Genomic DNA, 22243 nt, shown 5'->3' on the forward strand with positions numbered 1-22243 from the left:
TCTGTCTGTCTGTCTGTCTGTCTGTCTGTCTGTCTGTCTGTCTGTCTGTCTGTCTGTCTGTCTGTCTGTCTGTCTGTCTGTCTGTCTGTCTGTCTGTCTGTCTGTCTGTCTGTCTGTCTGTCTGTCTGTCTGTCTGTCTGTCTGTCTGTCTGTCTGTCTGTCTGTCTGTCTGTCTGTCTGTCTGTCTGTCTGTCTGTCTGTCTGTCTGTCTGTCTGTCTGTCTGTCTGTCTGTCTGTCTGTCTGTCTGTCTGTCTGTCTGTCTGTCTGTCTGTCTGTCTGTCTGTCTGTCTGTCTGTCTGTCTGTCTGTCTGTCTGTCTGTCTGTCTGTCTGTCTGTCTGTCTGTCTGTCTGTCTGTCTGTCTGTCTGTCTGTCTGTCTGTCTGTCTGTCTGTCTGTCTGTCTGTCTGTCTGTCTGTCTGTCTGTCTGTCTGTCTGTCTGTCTGTCTGTCTGTCTGTCTGTCTGTCTGTCTGTCTGTCTGTCTGTCTGTCTGTCTGTCTGTCTGTCTGTCTGTCTGTCTGTCTGTCTGTCTGTCTGTCTGTCTGTCTGCCTGTCTGTCTGTCTGTCTGTCTGTCTGTCTGTCTGTCTGTCTGTCTGTCTGTCTGTCTGTCTGTCTGTCTGTCTGTCTGTCTGTCTGTCTGTCTGTCTGTCTGTCTGTCTGTCTGTCTGTCTGTCTGTCTGTCTGTCTGTCTGTCTGTCTGTCTGTATGTCTGCCTGTCTGTCTGTCTGTCTGTCTGTCTGTCTGTCTGTCTGTCTGTCTGTCTGTCTGTCTGTCTGTCTGTCTGTCTGTCTGTCTGTCTGTCTGTCTGTTTGTCTGTCTGTTTGTCTGTCAACAAACGTAACCGTGAGACCCCTTCAGAGCAGTGCTTGACGCTGTTTAAGCGCACCCCCAAGGGTGACCCTCGTTTCGTGACCGTCGACGAAACATGGATCCACTGGTACACCAGAGACCAAGAAACAGTCGAAACGGTGGACTTCACCCGGCGAACCTGCCCCGAAGAAGGCAAAGACCTTCCCATCGGCCGGAAATGTGATTGCCACCGTTTTTAGAGATTCATAAGGTGTGATCTACATCGACTACCTGGAGAAGGGCAAAACGGTCACAGGGCTGTACTATGCCGAATTATTGGGCCGATTCGCCGCCGAATTGCAGAAAATACGGACCCATTTGGCAAAGAAAAAGTGCTCTTCCATCATGACAACGCACTGGCTCAAACTTCCCCCCTCGCCAAGGCCAAATTGTTCGAATTGGGTTACGAACTGCTACCCCGTCCACCATATTCTCCAGATTTGGCCCCGTGTGACTTCTTTTTGTTTCCAAACTTGAAAAAGTCACTCGCTGGACAGAAATTTGAGTCGAATGAGGAGGTCGTCGCCGGCACAGAGGCCCATTTTGCAGACCTCGAGAAAACGTTTTTTTCAGGCAGGTGAAAGAAGTTCGAGCATCGCTGGGTCAAGTGTATCGAGCTAAAAGGAGATTATGTTGAGAAATAAATTGCCAATTTTCCAAACTTTTCGTTTTTCTTTTGGAGGCTAAGTACTTATCGGACCACCTTCGTAGTTTTGGACATTCAAGTAAGAATTGGAATTCTTTTCATTATGAGCTGAAAGGGGTTGCACTTTTAATAGCTCAATATCTTCTAAGCCGTAATTTTTATGACAAAAAGTGTTACAAATCAAAAGTTGAGGAATCTCAAGGGCTATTAGATATCAAATTTAAAAAAAATCGTTTGAACCAATTTTTGCTATAACTCTAAATCTGTTATATTCACACAATTTAAGTTTAGGAAGAGTGTTTAGCAAATTAAATAACCTTTTCATAGACATATAAAAAAAACTCTTCAGCATTAGTTTTTTAGAACCTATAAGCCTTTTAAATCTGGCTATTTTGTGGATTTTTCGCTAAAATAATTGGTTTTTACAAAAGTCGTAGAACGAAAGTTTTCTACCTCTAGCTACTTAATGCACATATAAGGTTCGCAAGACCCTAAAATCAAAAAAGGATTCATACAAACACACAAGGAAAGGGACAAACATTTTCATTTTGGGTAGAAGAAAATCTTGTTTTTGGAACGGCACATGGGATTTAAACAAATGAGGTGTCATTCGACGCGTATTCTCAGTAAAAATGAAACTAAGAAAAAAACCCGGGGGCATTTATCCCCACCGACTCCAGCAGTTCCGAATTTTTAAACTTTCACCTTTATACTTACACTCTCTCAGCTTTTTCTTCCAAACAAATTGAAATTTCTAAAGTTTTGGTATGCAATCTTCTTAGTGTTTGCGATACCATTCAATTAGTGTATCACTCGTTACGATCAGACCATCATAGCAGTTTTTCAATTCTGCGGCGACAGTGATACACGGTTGTTTTTTTTTCCTGTTCCAGGAAAATTTCAGTTTTTATTAACGACCATTTTTTAGTATTGGAATTTTTTTGGTCAAAGAGTCAAAAATATAAATATCTTTCATTGCGCCTGGGGGAAAATGAGATAGAGTCCTCAAAGAAACAGGAGTTATGGTGGACCTTGTGGTTGTTAAGTGCACAAAGTAGATTCAAGGGTTGCGTTGTCATTTTTTTCGCGGAAATGAGGACGGGTGGTGAACGGAAGGAAGAGCATCAGTAATATCTGAGTGCGACTTTTTCGCATTGGAACTAGTGCACTCATAACATAAGTGTCCGTGACAATGGGGGTGGATTGTCCTTGTTGGCAGACAAAGGGACCCGATGATGATGGCGTTTTGTTACTTTGTTACCTTCTTTTGTCGCAAGGCAGCTTTTTTAGTATGAAATGAGGCGAACAGAAAAACACGTCGCCATTGAAGATCACCCAAAACGCGTACGGACCAGGAAGCATGTACAGCGATAATCTGCAGCAGTGGTGGGAAAACCCGATCCGGTGCCATCACCCGGAGCTCAGTTTTAGTAAAAGTTATAGCCTAGACTCCACAGAGCTTCAGTTCACCCTTCAGGAGCCCAATAAACTTCCCAAGGACTACGACTACGGAAACTTAAGCCTGGACAATCCGTACGACTTAGACTCGGAATCCCGGTAATTATCGATTATGCAAATCTTATTTAGCCCGCTCCCATACTATCTGCAACCTCTTCTCTAAAGCCCCTCCTTGCTGCCACTGCTGCTGATGGCAGTCAGCTACGGCATGGTGATCTTCGGCGGCGTTTTGGGGAACTCTACTCTGGTGCTGACTCTCTGCTCCGCCTGCTCGGTGCGCCAGCGCAACCCCCTTCTACTGGCCGTCTGTATTGCCGACCTGATGGTCACTGGCATATCCGCCCCGATCACATTCATCAATCTCGCGATGATTCGCCGGACGCGATCGCTGCCACTTGTTCTGTGCAAGTTCATACAGTACATACAGGTAAGTGACAAGGCTTCTTTGATCATGTGTGCAATGACATTTTTATACCCGTTACTCGTAGAGTAAAAGGGTATACTAGATTCGTCGGAAAGTATGTAACAGGCAGAAGGAAGCGTTTCCGACCCCTTAAAGTATATATATTCTTGATCAGGATCACTAGCCGAGTCGATCTAGCCATGTCCGTCTGTCCGTCTGTCCGTCTGTCCGTCTGTCCGTCTGACCGTCTGTCCGTCTGTCCGTCTGTCCGTCTGTCTGTCCGGATGAACGCTGAGATCTCGGAAACTATGAGAGCTAGGCTATTGAGATTTGGCGTACAGATTCCTGAGCTTCTTACGCAGCGCAAGTTTGTTTCAGTAGACTGCCACGCCCACTCTAACGCCCACAAACCGCCCAAAACTGTAACTCCTACAGTTTTGATGCTAGATAGAAAATTTTAACTGAAATGTATTGTTCTCATCAATACCTATCGATTGACCTAAAAAAAAGTTTGTGACGCCCACAATTTGCATGCTAGATAAAAAATTTTAACTGATATGTATTGGTGTCAATACCTATCGATTGATCCAAAAATAAATTTGCCACGCCCACTCTAACGCCCATAAAGCTTAAATCTGTCTACCGCCGGTAGGTGGCGCATTCTCCATTTCCCTTTGAGTAACGGGTATCTGATAGTCGAGGTACTCGACTATAGCGTTCTTCCTTGTTAAGGGTTAATTTTATTTAATTTATTTTGTTTAATTAACTAATTAAATAATTTTGTATTCCAAAGACTTATAAATCTAAATCTGAACTATGCGCATTGGGCCTGCCAATCCGATTTGTACCCATACTTTTGCAATATTTTTCTTGAAAGGGTATATTGCATTTATCGGAAAGTATGTTCCAGGTAGATCCTGAGTTTCCGACGTATAAAGTATATATAAACCGTAACTCATAGATTAAAAGGGTATACAAGATTCGTGGGAATGTATGTAACAGGTAGAACTATGCTTTTCCGACCCGATAAAGTATGTATATTCTTGATTAGGATCACTATCAGAGTTGATCTAGCCGTGTCCAACTGTCTGTCCGTTCGTATGAACGCTAAGATCTTGGAAACAATAAAAGCTAGAAAGTTTGGAATTGGAATGTAGATTCTGGAGCCTCTTACGCAGCGCAAGTTTGATTCAGCAGGGTGACACGCCCCCTCTAAAGCCCACAATGCTCAAACCCGTCTAGCACCCACATTTCTTAATATTTTTGAATAATTTAAATGAGGTTTTGACCTTATTATTGTAAGGTAGTTTTTCTGTTGGTCAAGATATAAATAGACAAAAGTAGACAACATGATTTGGCCCATTGATTTTGGGATGAAAATGTTACTGTTAAGCCAGAATTTTAAAACCTCACCAGTTGGTGGGTTTGTGGAGCCGAGAGATCAGACTCTGGGTCCCGACCAGAAGTCTAATTGTGAAGGGGATTTTAGCTAATCTGCCAGCTGACCGACAAAGACGTAAATTTTCATGTGTAGTTCATTTTAAACTTCTCATAAAACCATTTTATGTTAGTGTTAATGTGCCAAACCCCCAGAGGGTGGCACCCAACCAATTATTATACATAAATTCAGTCCGCCATTAGTCAGGCTTGGGCGAATAATCTTGAATTAAGTAAGGCTTTTTTACCAATTTTAAATTTTACCTTTATATGTTGTCTAGTATATATTATATGTTGTCGTTGGTCGGCAAACCGCGTCAGAATAGGAATATAAGATAAGCAAAGCCGAGGATGAAAAATTTAAAACAATCTTCATTATTAAAAGCAATCGAATTACTCGCCGCATGCAGTAGAGGCAGCAGCAGTTTAGTTCAAGTAGATGTACGAGACTTAATTTGAAAAGCATTGCACTAAGAGAGTAGGGCATTCGTCTGTATTATCCAAATTAAATAGACCAATTTTGTTTCCCCATTTTCCATTCCTTTCCCCTTTAAGCACTTTGCCTCAGCCTTGTTCGTAGCTGCCAGTTTTCGGCGAAAGCTAGGCAAGTAGGGAGAACAAATGAGTTTGCGGCTTTAGATCGCGTGAGAGAGACGAGCGATCGCTAAAATGAGTTTTGTTATATTTAGTTTCAGTTTATTAATATAAGTATAAGCCAATCCAGTCCTTTTGCTCCTAATAAACTTGGTTAGAAATAAATTATGAGAGATTTTTGGATAAATGTATGTTTAAAAATAGATTTTACAATTTACACTAACTCTCTGTAGTTGTCTAAAGGGAAGCCATGCGTCGTCGACTGTTATTTGTTAAGTAATATGTAGTAAGTAGCCTTTTAGGGATCACCATAACTGTTAATTGCCCTTGGTGATCATGGTGGGCGAAAACAGCATAACAGGTGTTGTTCGTACCCAAAGGTGCTCAACATGACCACACCCAACAAATCAAGCAGTAGCCAAGTTGGGAACAGTACCAGGCGCTCAGTAGCACCCACTGCATATGAGAATTGCTGATCAGCATATTATATGTCTCACTAACTCACCGTCTCACCGACTGAACGGCACACTGACCCGCCAATGCAGTCAGCACATTTTGCAGTGTCAGCCAACTACGCAAAGCCAACTACGCAAACGGCTACCATAATCATAATTCCCTGACCTTCTTTAGAATATAGCTCACTTCACTAATCATTACACTAAACTTCCGTGTTCCAAGTAGTATATAAACATGTTCCAAATGAAGAATAAAAGAGTTATCAACACATCTCTTAACTCCGCGGTTCTACTTCCTACATCTGGGAATAGGGCTCGTAATACACTATCTCATCTAGCAGCTAACCACGTTAGCTCTACCTCAGCGCAGTTCCGCATCGCCTGTGGTCCGGCATCACAGTAACCATCGTTACCATTGCCGCGACGCGATCGTCCTGCCAGCAAAGCGTCCCCGTGCCAGCGACAAGTGCTCATTACCTCTTGCCCCACGGTGTGACCCGGAAGTGTCTACTTCGGTTAGGCACAAATATTGGTGACCCCGACGTGATCCTTTAACAACAAAGGATCACACTCAAGCAACCCCCTTCCCACTAAAGGACTCACAGCTTTATCCAGCTTCACAGGATACGCTTCTTCTTCCAGCGTCACAGGAACTTCAGCTTAATCCAGCTTCACAGGATACGCTGCTTCTTCCAGCGTCACAGGAACTTCAGCTTCATCCAGCTTCACAGGATACGCTTCTTCTTCCAGCGTCACAGGAACTTCAGCTTAATCCAGCTTCACAGAATACGCTTCTTCTTCCAGCGTCACAGGAACTCAGCTTAATCCAGCTTCACAGGATTCTTTGTTTCCAGGACACACAATATGTCTACTTCATTCATAGAGGAAACAAGTCACACAAGAATCGATTTACACAATCGATTACTAGACACCCAAAACGAGCTGCAAGGGAAAATCCAACAGCTCATTAAGAATTATGGCAAGGATTCTGCCGACCGACGCCACCGAGACGGCTACTATTCCGGTAAGCTAAATCAGTTAAACGATCTCTGGCAGCAGTTTTGCGACCTAGATGAAGAAGTCCAACAAGCGGCATTACCCACTGGAAGCGAGTACTCTTCACGACTAGTAGCACTTAAGGAGCTGGTCGAAAAATATCAGAATATCTTTCTGGACAACATGCCGACTGAAAGCGGGCTTCCGAAGGCCCCGAGACGAACGTCGGCCAACATCAAGATCACAACAAGAGATCAAGTCAAAGGGGATCACAGGTGAATCTTATCTCAAGGAGAATGGCAGATCCGCTATCTCTTAAGGAAAGGTCACCGATTGAAATATCTGGAATCGGAAGAAAGATATCAACAGCAATTAGACCAGGGTTTGAAAAACTATTAGAGATATTTATTATGCCCACAGTCATTACAGACCAACCGTCAGTACCGATTACAACCGATCTTAATATTGCCGAGGGACTGCCGTTTGCAGATCCTGACTTTCGGCAACTAGGACCCATTGACCTAACTTAAGGGGTTGAAGTATTTTCTCGTGTAATTACCGGTGAACGTCTTGAACTAGGACCTAATAAACCTATGGCACAAGGCACAAGGCTTGGTTATGTAATCACAGGTTATATCAATAAAGAAACCTCATCTGATACGGAAATCAACCCTAATCTAACAGAAAACAGAGATGATCTTGCAGGACCGAATGCTGCTTATGCGCCAAGGAAAGGATTCAGTTAACGAACTTAGCATTTATGGATCATAAAATAAGGGAACCTGAAGTTAGATGTACCCAATCAAGAACCAGCGACACTGACTCGTCCGATCGAGGATCAACCGCTGTACATAATATTTAATTGCAGCACTTTATACTACAAAAGAAAAACCAATTGATAGAGAACCGACTTCTCATCAACTTAAAACAAATAAGAAGCCTGATTTTTATTCAACATTTCTAAATTTAAACAAGAAATACCTAAGTGTTGTTGCAGAAAGTCCACATACCACAGACGTGCCAAATAATCAAGTTCTACGAGGGCACAGTTTCAGGCCCCACGGTAATGTCAATTTTATCGCAACGGGGAGTGTTAAGCACCATCAAGAAGGTATGAGTGACCTGAATCACAAACATAAACCGCCGCAGTTGAAGGAAGGATCCACCTCCGTCAATGATTTGTTAGGTGTTTCCTATACAATTCGGCCAAGGGCTGACCGACATCACGACTTAATTGAGGGTACCCCTCAATGGGGGGAGAACGTTCGTACCCAAAAGTGCTCAACATGACCACACCCAACAAATCAAGCAGTAGCCAAGTTGGGAACAGTACCAGGCGCTCAGTAGCACCCACTGCATATGAGAATTGCTGATCAGCATATTATATGTCTCACTAACTCACCGTCTCACCGACTGAACGGCACACTGACCCGCCAATGCAGTCAGCACAACTACGCAAACGGCTACCATAATCATAATTCCCTGACCTACTTTAGAATATAGCTCACTTCACTAATCATTACACTAAACTTCCGTGTTCCAAGTAGTATATAAACATGTTCCAAATGAAGAATAAAACAGTTATCAACACATCTCTTAACTCCGCGGTTCTACTTCCTACATCTGGGAATAGGGCTCGTAATACACTATCTCATCTAGCAGCTAACCACGTTAGCTCTACCTCAGCGCAGTTCCGCATCGCCTGTGGTCCGGCATCACAGTAACCATCGTTACCATTGCCGCGACGCGATCGTCCTGCCAGCAAAGCGTCCCCGTGCCAGCGACAAGTGCTCATTACCTCTTGCCCCACGGTGTGACCCGGAAGTGTCTACTTCGGTTAGGCACAAATATTGGTGACCCCGACGTGATCCTTTAACAACAAAGGATCACACTCAAGCAACCCCCTTCCCACTAAAGGACTCACAGCTTTATCCAGCTTCACAGGATACGCTTCTTCTTCCAGCGTCACAGGAACTTCAGCTTAATCCAGCTTCACAGGATACGCTGCTTCTTCCAGCGTCACAGGAACTTCAGCTTCATCCAGCTTCACAGGATACGCTTCTTCTTCCAGCGTCACAGGAACTTCAGCTTAATCCAGCTTCACAGAATACGCTTCTTCTTCCAGCGTCACAGGAACTCAGCTTAATCCAGCTTCACAGGATTCTTTGTTTCCAGGACACACAATATGTCTACTTCATTCATAGAGGAAACAAGTCACACAAGAATCGATTTACACAATCGATTACTAGACACCCAAAACGAGCTGCAAGGGAAAATCCAACAGCTCATTAAGAATTATGGCAAGGATTCTGCCGACCGACGCCACCGAGACGGCTACTATTCCGGTAAGCTAAATCAGTTAAACGATCTCTGGCAGCAGTTTTGCGACCTAGATGAAGAAGTCCAACAAGCGGCATTACCCACTGGAAGCGAGTACTCTTCACGACTAGTAGCACTTAAGGAGCTGGTCGAAAAATATCAGAATATCTTTCTGGACAACATGCCGACTGAAAGCGGGCTTCCGAAGGCCCCGAGACGAACGTCGGCCAACATCAAGATCACAACAAGAGATCAAGTCAAAGGGGATCACAGGTGAATCTTATCTCAAGGAGAATGGCAGATCCGCTATCTCTTAAGGAAAGGTCACCGATTGAAATATCTGGAATCGGAAGAAAGATATCAACAGCAATTAGACCAGGGTTTGAAAAACTATTAGAGATATTTATTATGCCCACAGTCATTACAGACCAACCGTCAGTACCGATTACAACCGATCTTAATATTCCCGAGGGACTGCCGTTTGCAGATCCTGACTTTCGGCAACTAGGACCCATTGACCTAACTTAAGGGGTTGAAGTATTTTCTCGTGTAATTACCGGTGAACGTCTTGAACTAGGACCTAATAAACCTATGGCACAAGGCACAAGGCTTGGTTATGTAATCACAGGTTATATCAATAAAGAAACCTCATCTGATACGGAAATCAACCCTAATCTAACAGAAAACAGAGATGATCTTGCAGGACCGAATGCTGCTTATGCGCCAAGGAAAGGATTCAGTTAACGAACTTAGCATTTATGGATCATAAAATAAGGGAACCTGAAGTTAGATGTACCCAATCAAGAACCAGCGACACTGACTCGTCCGATCGAGGATCAACCGCTGTACATAATATTTAATTGCAGCACTTTATACTACAAAAGAAAAACCAATTGATAGAGAACCGACTTCTCATCAACTTAAAACAAATAAGAAGCCTGATTTTTATTCAACATTTCTAAATTTAAACAAGAAATACCTAAGTGTTGTTGCAGAAAGTCCACATACCACAGACGTGCCAAATAATCAAGTTCTACGAGGGCACAGTTTCAGGCCCCACGGTAATGTCAATTTTATCGCAACGGGGAGTGTTAAGCACCATCAAGAAGGTATGAGTGACCTGAATCACAAACATAAACCGCCGCAGTTGAAGGAAGGATCCACCTCCGTCAATGATTTGTTAGGTGTTTCCTATACAATTCGGCCAAGGGCTGACCGACATCACGACTTAATTGAGGGTACCCCTCAATGGGGGGAGAACGTTCGTACCCAAAAGTGCTCAACATGACCACACCCAACAAATCAAGCAGTAGCCAAGTTGGGAACAGTACCAGGCGCTCAGTAGCACCCACTGCATATGAGAATTGCTGATCAGCATATTATATGTCTCACTAACTCACCGTCTCACCGACTGAACGGCACACTGACCCGCCAATGCAGTCAGCACAACTACGCAAACGGCTACCATAATCATAATTCCCTGACCTACTTTAGAATATAGCTCACTTCACTAATCATTACACTAAACTTCCGTGTTCCAAGTAGTATATAAACATGTTCCAAATGAAGAATAAAACAGTTATCAACACATCTCTTAACTCCGCGGTTCTACTTCCTACATCTGGGAATAGGGCTCGTAATACACTATCTCATCTAGCAGCTAACCACGTTAGCTCTACCTCAGCGCAGTTCCGCATCGCCTGTGGTCCGGCATCACAGTAACCATCGTTACCATTGCCGCGACGCGATCGTCCTGCCAGCAAAGCGTCCCCGTGCCAGCGACAAGTGCTCATCACCTCTTGCCCCACGGTGTGACCCGGAAGTGTCTACTTCGGTTAGGCACAAACAGATGTTGTTATGGAGGTGCTACATCCATGTTTTTCCTTGTCCGTCATTTAATAGCCCGGTCTTTAGTCCTGTGGAGATCCTGTTTTGTTTTATAGCACGCGATTAAATATGTTCAGCTGTTAGGATCTAGGGCAAGTAACTTCGTTAATGATTATATCCCCGACCCAATCTACCGAAATCTAATAACCAACGCGTGCTCGACGTAGGCTACAGTCCCAGATGCTCTAACGCAAAGTGCATAGTTCGCTACAGTATTTATACCCGTTACTCGTAGAGTAAAAGGGTATACTAGATTCGTCGGAAGCGTTCCCGACCCCATAAAGTATATATATTCTTGATCAGGATCACTAGCCGAGTCGATCTAGCCAAGTCCGTCTGTTCGTATGAACACTGAGATCTCGGAAACTATACAAGGTACAATACTGGGATTAGGCATGCAGATTCCTGAGATTCCTGCGCAGCGCAAGTTTGTTCCACTCTAACGCCCACAAACCTCTCAAAACTGTGGCTCCTACAGTTTTAATGCTAGAATAAAAATGTTAACTGAAATGTATTGTTCTCGTCAATACCTATCGATTGACCCAAAAAAACGTTTGCCACGCCTACTTTAACGCCCACAAGCCGCCCACAAACCTCAAAAAATCGTACATATGAACTCGGAAACTATCAAAGATAGATAATTTTGATCTCAGATTCCGTAGCCTTGCACGCAGCGAAAATTTGTTACGCGAATATGCCACGCCCACTCTAACGCCCACAAACCGCCCAAGTCTGTGGCGCCCACAATTTTTATGCTAAAAAAATTTTAACTGAAATGTATTGGTCTCGTCATCAAAAAATTCAAAACGCTGGCATAAATTGCTTCTTTAAAAGTACACGCCTAAAAACCGAAATTAGTTTTATGTTGTTTTCTTAAGGGCTGAACCTTAACGGAGAATATGCGCCATTGATCACGCTAATCCGTTGGTAAATCGATTTTTTACAGATTTTTAAACGTATATACCCAAGTTCAGTATTCGGGAGCAGCGGCCGTAAATCATTTTCATATATTTTTAGCAAGGAAATAGCAAGGAAGACCCACTGTCGATTCTGTTATGGCGAAAAAAAAAATTATGTTAAAAACCGTCTGTAACATCAGACGTCAGTCCAGGAAATCTCCACAGCTTTCATCCGCTAGATTAGGTGTTTAATGTATTGAAGTCGATTTAAAAGTCAAACCCCTTGCATACTATTAGACTGCTGGAAATGTATGTGGCTTTAGCGCCTCTACCTAATCCATACTTTTGTAAGAGGCGTTGTTAATTGGCTAAATAAATATGCCATGCCGTCTTATGTCGTAGGACGTATTAATCTTTTTGTATTCGAGTTCCATACGGAATTGTACAGAACTGGTATGGTATGAATTAACAATACAATATATTTAATTTAAGATAGATGATGTGGTGAAACTATTTATTGGGTCTGCGTTGATATCTCGTCATCAGAAAACTATTTTGGTATTCAATTGCGTTGCAAACGCTTTAAAAGTGTAAAAGTGTAAGCAGGTAAAATAATAGTTTCCATACAAAGTATTTTCAAGGCCTACAACACCCCAGCCTACGCATACAAATCTGTTGTACCTGTGTAGAAATAGAGGGTTAATGTTATCTAAAATACTACAAAAAATTCTGAAAACTTCGGTTTATATCTATGGTAATGACAGTGACAGGAAAGAAACAAATTTGAATTTTAAATGCAAAAGAAAAAAATTTGTCTTAATAAAACAAGATAATTGAATAAGAATTTCAATGGAAGAAAACCCCTCAAGAAAGGGAACAAGGGGGGTCGAAACTAAGCAATGGTCTGAAAGTGAAGTTAATAAAGTCCTAGATTATATGTTGGAGCACAAAAATTTCGAGGTAAGAGCATGCAGAATGTGAGTTATATTTGTAGATAAGTCAATTGAAACCAACGGCCCATATATATTACAAGAAGTTGTTGGAGGCCAGAAAAATTGATGCCACTTGGAACAGTCTCCGTTTTAAAGTGCGTCATTTGAAATTAGCTTGGCAAAAGCCTTTTGTATACCAACAGGAGGAGGAATAGAGGAGGAAAGTTCTGAAGCAACCATTGTTTACGTCAAAAGGGCGTTTAATTTCAGGAGGCAGTGTCGAGCGGCAGTTCTATCCAGATGACTACATCTCGCGCGCTCGCACTGCCGTCCGCTCTCTCTCTCCATCTATCCCCTAAGTCTCCGCTCAACTAAAATATTTCTCAAATATGTTTTCAATTCCAATTGTATGTAAAAATAACTCAGCCACAGTAAAAAATTCGCGATCATAAAATTTGTCCTTAATATCTGCATTCTTTATTTTTTACTGTGTTCCAGCTGCGTGTGTATATTTACATAAATATTCTAATACAGTCTAACAACTTTTCTCGACCTACAAATATGGCTAAACTATTTCTAAAATTAAAAACAAAGTTACAATATCCACATATTCACTCCAGCAAATCGTTTGCAACTTAGTTGTGCAGGTGACAAACAAACGCACCGACATACAAACATAAGCGAAGTCTGTCCAATTCCCGCAAGTATTCCGATATTCGCACCCCCAATATGTATGTATGTTCAGTGTACAAATTAATCTGGTTGATGGGCGCGGCCTGAGGTGGTCCTCAATGGCCGCACTGTCAAGGGTGGACTTCTTCGATGAGCCCACACGTATGTGCGGGAGAAACAATACACGATATGTGTGTGGCCAAGGGTGGTCCTCTTCTTTATTGTCAAGGGTGGTCTTCTTCGATGAGCTCGCTTGTAGGCGCGGAGGAAGCGGTCGCTTCTTGGAGCGCCCGTTATAGCTGAGTGGCGGCCAGTTGCCTCCCGTAGGTGCGGGGGGATGCGTTGCACTCACGCGTGAATATGAGCCGCTGGAGGCTGCTGCTTGTAATGGCCTCCCGTGAACGCGGGAGGAATATAGTTGCTGCTGGTCACACCTGCCGAAGCCCGCTCGGTAGTGCGGGGGAGGAGGGAGCCTTGACCTGGTTCTCGTGTGTAGAGATCGGGGATCCCTCTCTGGAGTCAGAGCCGGATGGCTGCACCTTCACAATTGCTGATTAGGATGACTTACGTTGGGAGGTAACTGCCCCCTTCGCCTGCTGGCCTAGAGACTCAGTCAGTGCAAAATAATAAGAGATATTTAACGGCGGTTGCCGGAGTTTTGCAATGCTATTGAACTTGTGTTCTTTATTCTTATAGAGCTTGAAGCGAACTAAACTTAAAGTTGACAAAATTGAAACTCATAGCGGCCACGCAAATATGCTGTGTTTGCCGGCTATGCACGAGCATCCGGCCAAATGCCGCGTCAGCGGTTTTGGCCGCAGCTGGGCTTCGGACATTCGGTCATCGCCTCCGTCCGGTTAGCTACTTAGTTAACTACTCCCCCCTCAAGATTGAGGCCGCCCTCGGCCGACCCTATTTCAGCGATCACCCTTCTTAGTTTTACCGCAGATCTTCTGGCACCGGTGAGTCGCATGTAGGTTAGGCCGACACAAATCAATGCGCAACATATTACTCCTGTAATTAGCGCTACCATGTGTGTCTGATTGGTATTGATTTTATTTCCGTACTTCTGAATGTATTCCAGGTTACGTTCACTCAAGCGGTGAAGGTAGGGGAGGCTCAGAGTATTTTGACTGATGGTGATGTTCAGTGAGGGTGAGCTTGCCACCCCCGGAGTCCTCTTCTGGGCGGAGTTTTGGTTCAAAACCAGGGTTTCGTTTACTGTGACGCGCTCACTAAAGGTGACGAGATGCGTCCCGTGTATCCAGACGCTTGTTCCGTTGTCTACTCGTACCTGCGCTGATTGATCATTGATGATCATAATTCCCTCATCGACATAAGTGATCGGATGTAAATCGCTTGGTTGGGTCTCGCAGTGCGCAACTCCACCTGCATGGAGTTCTCGGGCGCATGTGGTCCTCGCTGATAGCGGCGGAAAGTGACTCCTGGTGTTGTGGAGCAATTCTGGATCGCATACATTTCCCCATTGCATTCTGCTATTATATTATCCACTAACCTTAGCATCACATTATTATGCGCTACCGGGAACATTGTAATCTTCTTACATGCTAATTTAATTTTTGGGAACTAAATAAGGAAGTGCAATATGTTAGCGGACTGGAGAATTTTTACGGACGCTACGGACAAAATATCTTTTATAGGAGTGTCGGTGGGCTCCTCCATCCAAATACTTTCTAGGTCTGCGTGATCTAATATGTTTGGGCTGACTATGTTTACTTTAGCAAGCGAAATTGCCATCATTAAATTTTGAAGTTCCATTGTTAACATTCTGTTTCTGGAGAGCAAGGTTTCATATAGATGGCCAGTGTCCACTTGTGAACTCTTTGCCACTTTTAGGATTTGATTTACGGTTGACGTTAATTCATTAATTTGACTTTGTATTCTAGTATTTATTTCTTTTTGTCTATTGTTTGAATTGATCAATTGTGTTTCTGTGAATTTAATTCTCTCTAAATCCCCGGCGTCCGGAGTTCCTGCTACGACTTTTAAAATTGATCCTAAAAAGTCTAAACTCCTTGCTACCCTGTGGTGCACGCCTAACGAGTCGAGCAGGTCGCGAAGGTGAGCTGTGTCCACGTCCAAAAGTTTTTTCATGTGTGACTGGGGAAACATATCGCTCATATTTTCTGTTTCTTCTACTACGCGCCTGTACTCTGAAAGGTTCGCTGAATGTCTAACGAATGCGAATTCCTCCCACACTAGTATTCGACCGTCAATAATGGGGATGTACTTGGCTTGTGAATAGTCGGTGATGTGCGCCGACGCCATGGTTAAGGAGAAGAGGATTGGAATGATTTTGGACCTGTGGAATGAATTCAGAGCTATATTTTTGTTCATGACAAGGTTGCCCACCACCAACGGTAATTAACTTAACCTTAAAAAAATATTTTATCAGCTATGCTTAAAGCTAGTAAAATTTGTGCCAAGGGGCAAAAAGGTAAAAAACTTATTTTTTTATTTAATGTTGTCCTTGTGGACCACCCTCCCCTTGATGAGGACTGTGGTCCCCATGTCCGCTTCCACAATCTTCTCTTCACACAATGGTGAGAGTTTGTTGCCTAGCCGCCTGTTGGATTTTACAAGGACTTTTTCACCAACTTTGAACACCCTGTTCTGTCGGGCAGCATTTTCCCTGTTCCTGAGCTTGTCCTGGGCGATTTTTATCTTATCCTGAATTTCATACTGTGGTTGATCCGACTGTGTTTGAATTACGTCGGCTGGCCTCTTGTCGATGACCGAATGGATAGATTTATTGTATCTGGCTGTGGCCAGCAAGATTAGCTCGACGGTGTCACTGATGCCTTTATCAATTTTAAGGCATCTAGCAAGCTCTACTAGAGTGCTGTGGAAACGCTCCACTTGTCCGTTTGAGACACTGTGGAGGGGCGGTGCATTCGAGATGCTCACGCCGAAATGGTTTTCCAGCATGGACAAAATGGTGTGTGAATTCAACGATGGTTCGTTGTCACAATATATGACCTTGGCTTTCGGGAAAACATTCAAGAGTTGTAGCAGTGCTGGTTTGATGTCCTCTATGGTTCTAGAGGGGATTGGCTGGACCATCGCAAATTTTGAGAATTTGTCAATGGATGTAAGAAAATATTTTTTATCCGTTGAGAAGATGTCTATGTGTAATATTTCCCCAACCTGAGACGGGATTGGTGTTTCCCCAAGCTCCTGCTTTTTGGGATGCCTGTCATATTTAGCTTTAGCACATGTTTTGCAGTTAGCGACGATTTCGATAGCTAGCTTGGCCATTTTCGGGAAGTAGTACTCGGAGAGTACCTGCTTCACATTTTCTTGGGCCGACCTGTGAGCCCTGTTGTGTTCAGTGGACAGAATTTCTCGTCTCTCCGGGACTGCAAAAATGTCCGTTACACGATTTTTACAATACCAAAATTTTGTGGCTGGAAATTGGCGTACCAGTTGGTCCTGTATCATTGCGAGTGTGTGCAAATCGCAATGGATGGCGTTTACGCCCTTAGGAACAATTAAATCTGCGAGATCATTGAGTAATGACTCTTTGCAGGAGAAGCTGATCGCATGCCGTCTCTTGTTTCCAAAGAGGACAAAGCTGCGTTTTTGCGGAAAGCGAGCTTCCTCCAGAGTTATCTGGTTTTGGAAGCAATTCAAAGGCTTATCCGTTGCCTCAATTGTGTGGGTCAGTGACAGCTCACTGTGAATCGTGGCCGCACTTGAAAAAGCTTCTTCCTCTCCCAGAACGTTAAGTTGCTGTCTTGAGAGGGCATCCGCAACGAGGTTTTCCTTGCCGGGCTTGTAAAAAATTTTGGCGCCGGACTCGTCGATGCGAGCTTTCCACCGTTTGATCTTTGCATTCGGATTGGATTCCGATACCGCAAAGGTCAGTGGTTGATGGTCAGTAAAGATGTTGATATCTTTCACTGCATATAGATAGTGACGTAATTTGGCCAATGCCCAAACTATTGCTAGCAGCTCCCTTTCATTGGTGGCATAATTGACCTCTCTGTCCTTTAGGGTTCTCGAGATCATGGTAATGGGCCGTCCCTCTTGGGATAGGACTGCGCCAATGCCGTAAGCTGAGGCATCTGTCGTTAGATCAAATGCTTTTTTATAGTTGGGATACCTGAGGATGACCTCCTCGGAAGCTAGAATGTTACGCAGCTTGTGAAAAGCTAGCCGTTGCGGCTCGTTGAACTGCACCTGGATATTTTTCGACCTGTGTCTGCTGACACTACCGAATTCCCCTTTCAGGATGTCTGAAATGGGCCGAGCTATGGACGCAAAATCTTTAATAAAGCATCTATAGTAGCTGGCCAGGCCAAGGAATGATCTAACTTCGAACACGTTTTTGGGCTCAGGGAATTCTTGAATGGCCTTTGTTTTTTCTGGGTCAGTAGTAGCCCCGTTGCTGGTGACTATAAAACCCAAGAAGCTAACGCTTTTTTTGAAGAATTTAGATTTTTCAGTTGATACCCTCATATTAGCATCGTAAAGGCTTTTGAGAACCCAATCTACGTGCTGGATGTGAGAGTTTTCGTCTTCTGAGAAGACGATAACGTCATCGACATAAACATAGCAAAATTTGCCTATCTGCTCTCGCAGTATGTCGTCTATAGTTCTTTGGAAAATGCTGGCAGCATTTTTTAGTCCAAATGGCATTCTGCGAAACTCGTACTTTCCTCCATTTACGGAAAAGGAAGTTTTTTCACGGTCGCGTTCTGCCAGCGTTATTTGGTGGTAGCCAGATTTTAAATCGAGCGTAGTGAAGTATTTCGCTCTGCCTAAATTCCCTAGTATCATAGAGATATTTGGCATGGGATAGCGATCAGGTATTGTCCTCTCGTTCAATTTGCGAAAGTCCAATACGAGTCGCATTTTACGAGCGCCCGTTTCGTCGGTGCCCTTTTTGTCTACAACCCATATCGGGTTATTGTAGGGGGATCTCGACTTCTGGATTATGCCATTTTTTAGCAGCTCTTGAATCTCGCCATTAACGAAATCGGCTGCGCCCATTGGGTATGGGTAGAGTTTGGCATAAATGGGCTCCTCATCAACAGTTCTGATGGTGGCTACCACCGATGTGTTGTAAGGTAAAGCCTCATTGGGGTCCGCAAAGGCTTTTTTCCTGTCGCGGAGCATTGTTAAAAATGTCTTTCTGACCAAAGGTGGCGCATCTGAGCAATCCACTTCGGTAAAATTTACATTAGGACACGAGTGAAAATCAATTTTCTCCTCTTTGTTGCCCCATTTGATGTGGCCAGAGGCCAGGCAAAGTGACGCTCCCGCCTGTTTAAGAAGGTCGAGGCCTACGATTGCATCAAAAGAAGATAAGTCGGGTAAGATGAAGAAGGTGGCCTTCAAATCAAAAAGTGACACGAAGCATTTTTTCGTGATTGTGGTGTTGCCGTGAATTGAGTGAATTTCGAAGGGGTTTTCTACCGGGACACATTTCAATCCTTCGAACGGTCGGATGAAATTTTTCGAGGCGCCCGTGTCAATAAGCAGCTTCATATTTATCCCCGCTACTCTTCGTCTGATGACAGGCAGCAGGGATTTTCCCCTAAAAAATGGACTACGTCTGAATCGTATTCGCAAATAGCATCATCGTTGATCTCTGCTATTGCGCTGGACGCAGCGTTGGCGTAAGATTTCCCTTCCTGATCTGAGCTTTGGGTGACGTGGTTTACCCTCTGCTGTTTTCTAGGGGCGCCTGTGCGCTCGGACGTTGCCGGTCTCCTATTCTGATAGGGTGGAGCTTGAGCAGGAATGCAAACCTTTAAGGAGGGGTCGACTTCCATCGGCTCCGGTCTACTCTGCAATTTGTTATTGCGCAGGTCAGAATGTACCTGCGCTTTTACTTGTTTGGTATAATAGGGATTTTTATTAATACCCAACTGGGGGTCTGTTTGGGAAAAATTTCTATCCTGCTGGCGCCTTTGCTCCTTTGGACTCGTCTTACGGTCCCTATCCTCTAGACTCTTTGCAAACGATGTTGCGAACGTGTACCTCTCGTGGTTTGATTCCACTTCTTGCGCTAATGCCAACGCAGTTGGCATGTCCTTCGGCTTTGCCGAGAAGAGGACATCAGATAGGCTGCGTCTAAGGCTCGAAATAAATACCCGGAGCGCATCGTCCCGGAATTTATCACACAAAATTCTTGCCGCCGCTGTCTCGTACGACATCGTGGCTTTATTTGTGAGTAAGGTGAGTTTTTTCTCAACCTCATCGTAATATTGCAGGAGTGTGAGGCTTCCCTGTCTGAGGGTGCCCATCTCCTGTTCAATGACGTGGATCTGCCGTTTGTCACTGTAAGTGAAATCCAGACGGTCTATGATCGCGTCAAAATTTAAAATTGTGCCAAAGGAGGACAACACTGCATCAGCAGTGCCTCTTATTTTACTTCTTATTATAATCACTGCCTGATAATGGCGTGAACTACCATTGTACCGTCTAAATATGTGGTAGGCAGCGGTGGCGGCTTGCCTCCATGAAACATATGATTCCTGTGCCCTCGCAAATTCGGGTAGGCACTTGACAGCGTCCAGAGGCTCGCTGCATTGAACTGTGTCTATAATTTCTATGGCTGCATAAACCTTAATTTCTGGCGTTGGGGCCGAACTTCGGGACGTCGTGGGCGCAGCGCGCAATTCTGCCACTTGGCTGGTCAATGCATCGATTATTTGTCTGAACTCCCGTTCTTTTTGTAAATTTGCGGCGGCCTGCCCGGCCAGGGCGTTGTCAATAGCCGCCTGCACTACTCCTCTAAGTTGTTCAGGATCCATTAGGTCTACCCTTTCGCCCGCTGGGGGGTTTCTACGCGTGTTTTTCGGAGTGGAAGCTCGAAGGAGTTCTTCACTATCTGACCCTGAATCGCTAGCGTACTGCTTGACGCTTCTATACTTAGAAAATGGCGAGCTCATATACGCACACAAAAGGATTAGAAAACGGGGACACAGAGCCGCCAAAATGAGAGCTCGTATTTCCTCACCTAGTTAATTTTAAGGGTAGTAGTGGTAAATATTTTAAAATTATAATACTGTAAATTATAAGAGATAAAGGGTATATGAGACTGACACACAGCCTCGACTCATAGTCAAAATATTTCAAATCAGAAAAATTAATGAATTTAACGTAATATATTTATATATTTTATTTTCGTTAATCAAATCCCGAATTTTATCGGGCTAGGAGCCGTTTTACTCTCGTAGTATTCTTTATTAACTAGTTCTACTTTGCAGACTGGTTAGAAAATATTTAAATGAGGGGTGCACTTACATTTTATTTACTGTGGTTTCTTCCTCAAAGATAAAAATTTTTTTCCAAGAATGTAAAAATTTCTAAGCGAAACCGTTGGGTTTTTATTGTTGAGCGCCAATTAATCTGGTTGATGGGCGCGGCCTGAGGTGGTCCTCAATGGCCGCACTGTCAAGGGTGGACTTCTTCGATGAGCCCACACGTATGTGCGGGAGAAACAATACACGATATGTGTGTGGCCAAGGGTGGTCCTCTTCTTTATTGTCAAGGGTGGTCTTCTTCGATGAGCTCGCTTGTAGGCGCGGAGGAAGCGGTCGCTTCTTGGAGCGCCCGTTATAGCTGAGTGGCGGCCAGTTGCCTCCCGTAGGTGCGGGGGGATGCGTTGCACTCACGCGTGAATATGAGCCGCTGGAGGCTGCTGCTTGTAATGGCCTCCCGTGAACGCGGGAGGAATATAGTTGCTGCTGGTCACACCTGCCGAAGCCCGCTCGGTAGTGCGGGGGAGGAGGGAGCCTTGACCTGGTTCTCGTGTGTAGAGATCGGGGATCCCTCTCTGGAGTCAGAGCCGGATGGCTGCACCTTCACAATTGCTGATTAGGATGACTTACGTTGGGAGGTAACTGCCCCCTTCGCCTGCTGGCCTAGAGACTCAGTCAGTGCAAAATAATAAGAGATATTTAACGGCGGTTGCCGGAGTTTTGCAATGCTATTGAACTTGTGTTCTTTATTCTTATAGAGCTTGAAGCGAACTAAACTTAAAGTTGACAAAATTGAAACTCATAGCGGCCACGCAAATATGCTGTGTTTGCCGGCTATGCACGAGCATCCGGCCAAATGCCGCGTCAGCGGTTTTGGCCGCAGCTGGGCTTCGGACATTCGGTCATCGCCTCCGTCCGGTTAGCTACTTAGTTAACTACTCCCCCCTCAAGATTGAGGCCGCCCTCGGCCGACCCTATTTCAGCGATCACCCTTCTTAGTTTTACCGCAGATCTTCTGGCACCGGTGAGTCGCATGTAGGTTAGGCCGACACAAATCAATGCGCAACATATTACTCCTGTAATTAGCGCTACCATGTGTGTCTGATTGGTATTGATTTTATTTCCGTACTTCTGAATGTATTCCAGGTTACGTTCACTCAAGCGGTGAAGGTAGGGGAGGCTCAGAGTATTTTGACTGATGGTGATGTTCAGTGAGGGTGAGCTTGCCACCCCCGGAGTCCTCTTCTGGGCGGAGTTTTGGTTCAAAACCAGGGTTTCGTTTACTGTGACGCGCTCACTAAAGGTGACGAGATGCGTCCCGTGTATCCAGACGCTTGTTCCGTTGTCTACTCGTACCTGCGCTGATTGATCATTGATGATCATAATTCCCTCATCGACATAAGTGATCGGATGTAAATCGCTTGGTTGGGTCTCGCAGTGCGCATTAAATTTTGAAGTTCC

The 22243-nt window shown here is 44.3% G+C and overlaps 1 long non-coding RNA gene and 1 pseudogene across 1 annotated transcript; one reads left to right on the forward strand and one right to left on the reverse strand.

Annotated features, from left to right (window-relative positions):
• Positions 1-2591: 2591 nt before the first annotated feature.
• Positions 2592-22243, forward strand: part of LOC139354834 (neuropeptide SIFamide receptor-like) — a 171282-nt pseudogene continuing 151630 nt past the window's right edge.
• On the reverse strand, positions 14204-22210 carry LOC136117218 (uncharacterized). The gene is made up of 2 exons (XR_011605684.1): positions 20826-22210; positions 14204-15870 (listed from the first exon to the last, which is right to left on the reverse strand). It is a non-coding gene; the product is annotated as an uncharacterized lncRNA (long non-coding RNA).

The sequence above is a fragment of the Drosophila suzukii genome, unplaced genomic scaffold, assembly GCF_043229965.1.
Source record: "Drosophila suzukii unplaced genomic scaffold, CBGP_Dsuzu_IsoJpt1.0 scf_30, whole genome shotgun sequence".
Classification (NCBI taxonomy): domain Eukaryota; kingdom Metazoa; phylum Arthropoda; class Insecta; order Diptera; family Drosophilidae; genus Drosophila; species Drosophila suzukii.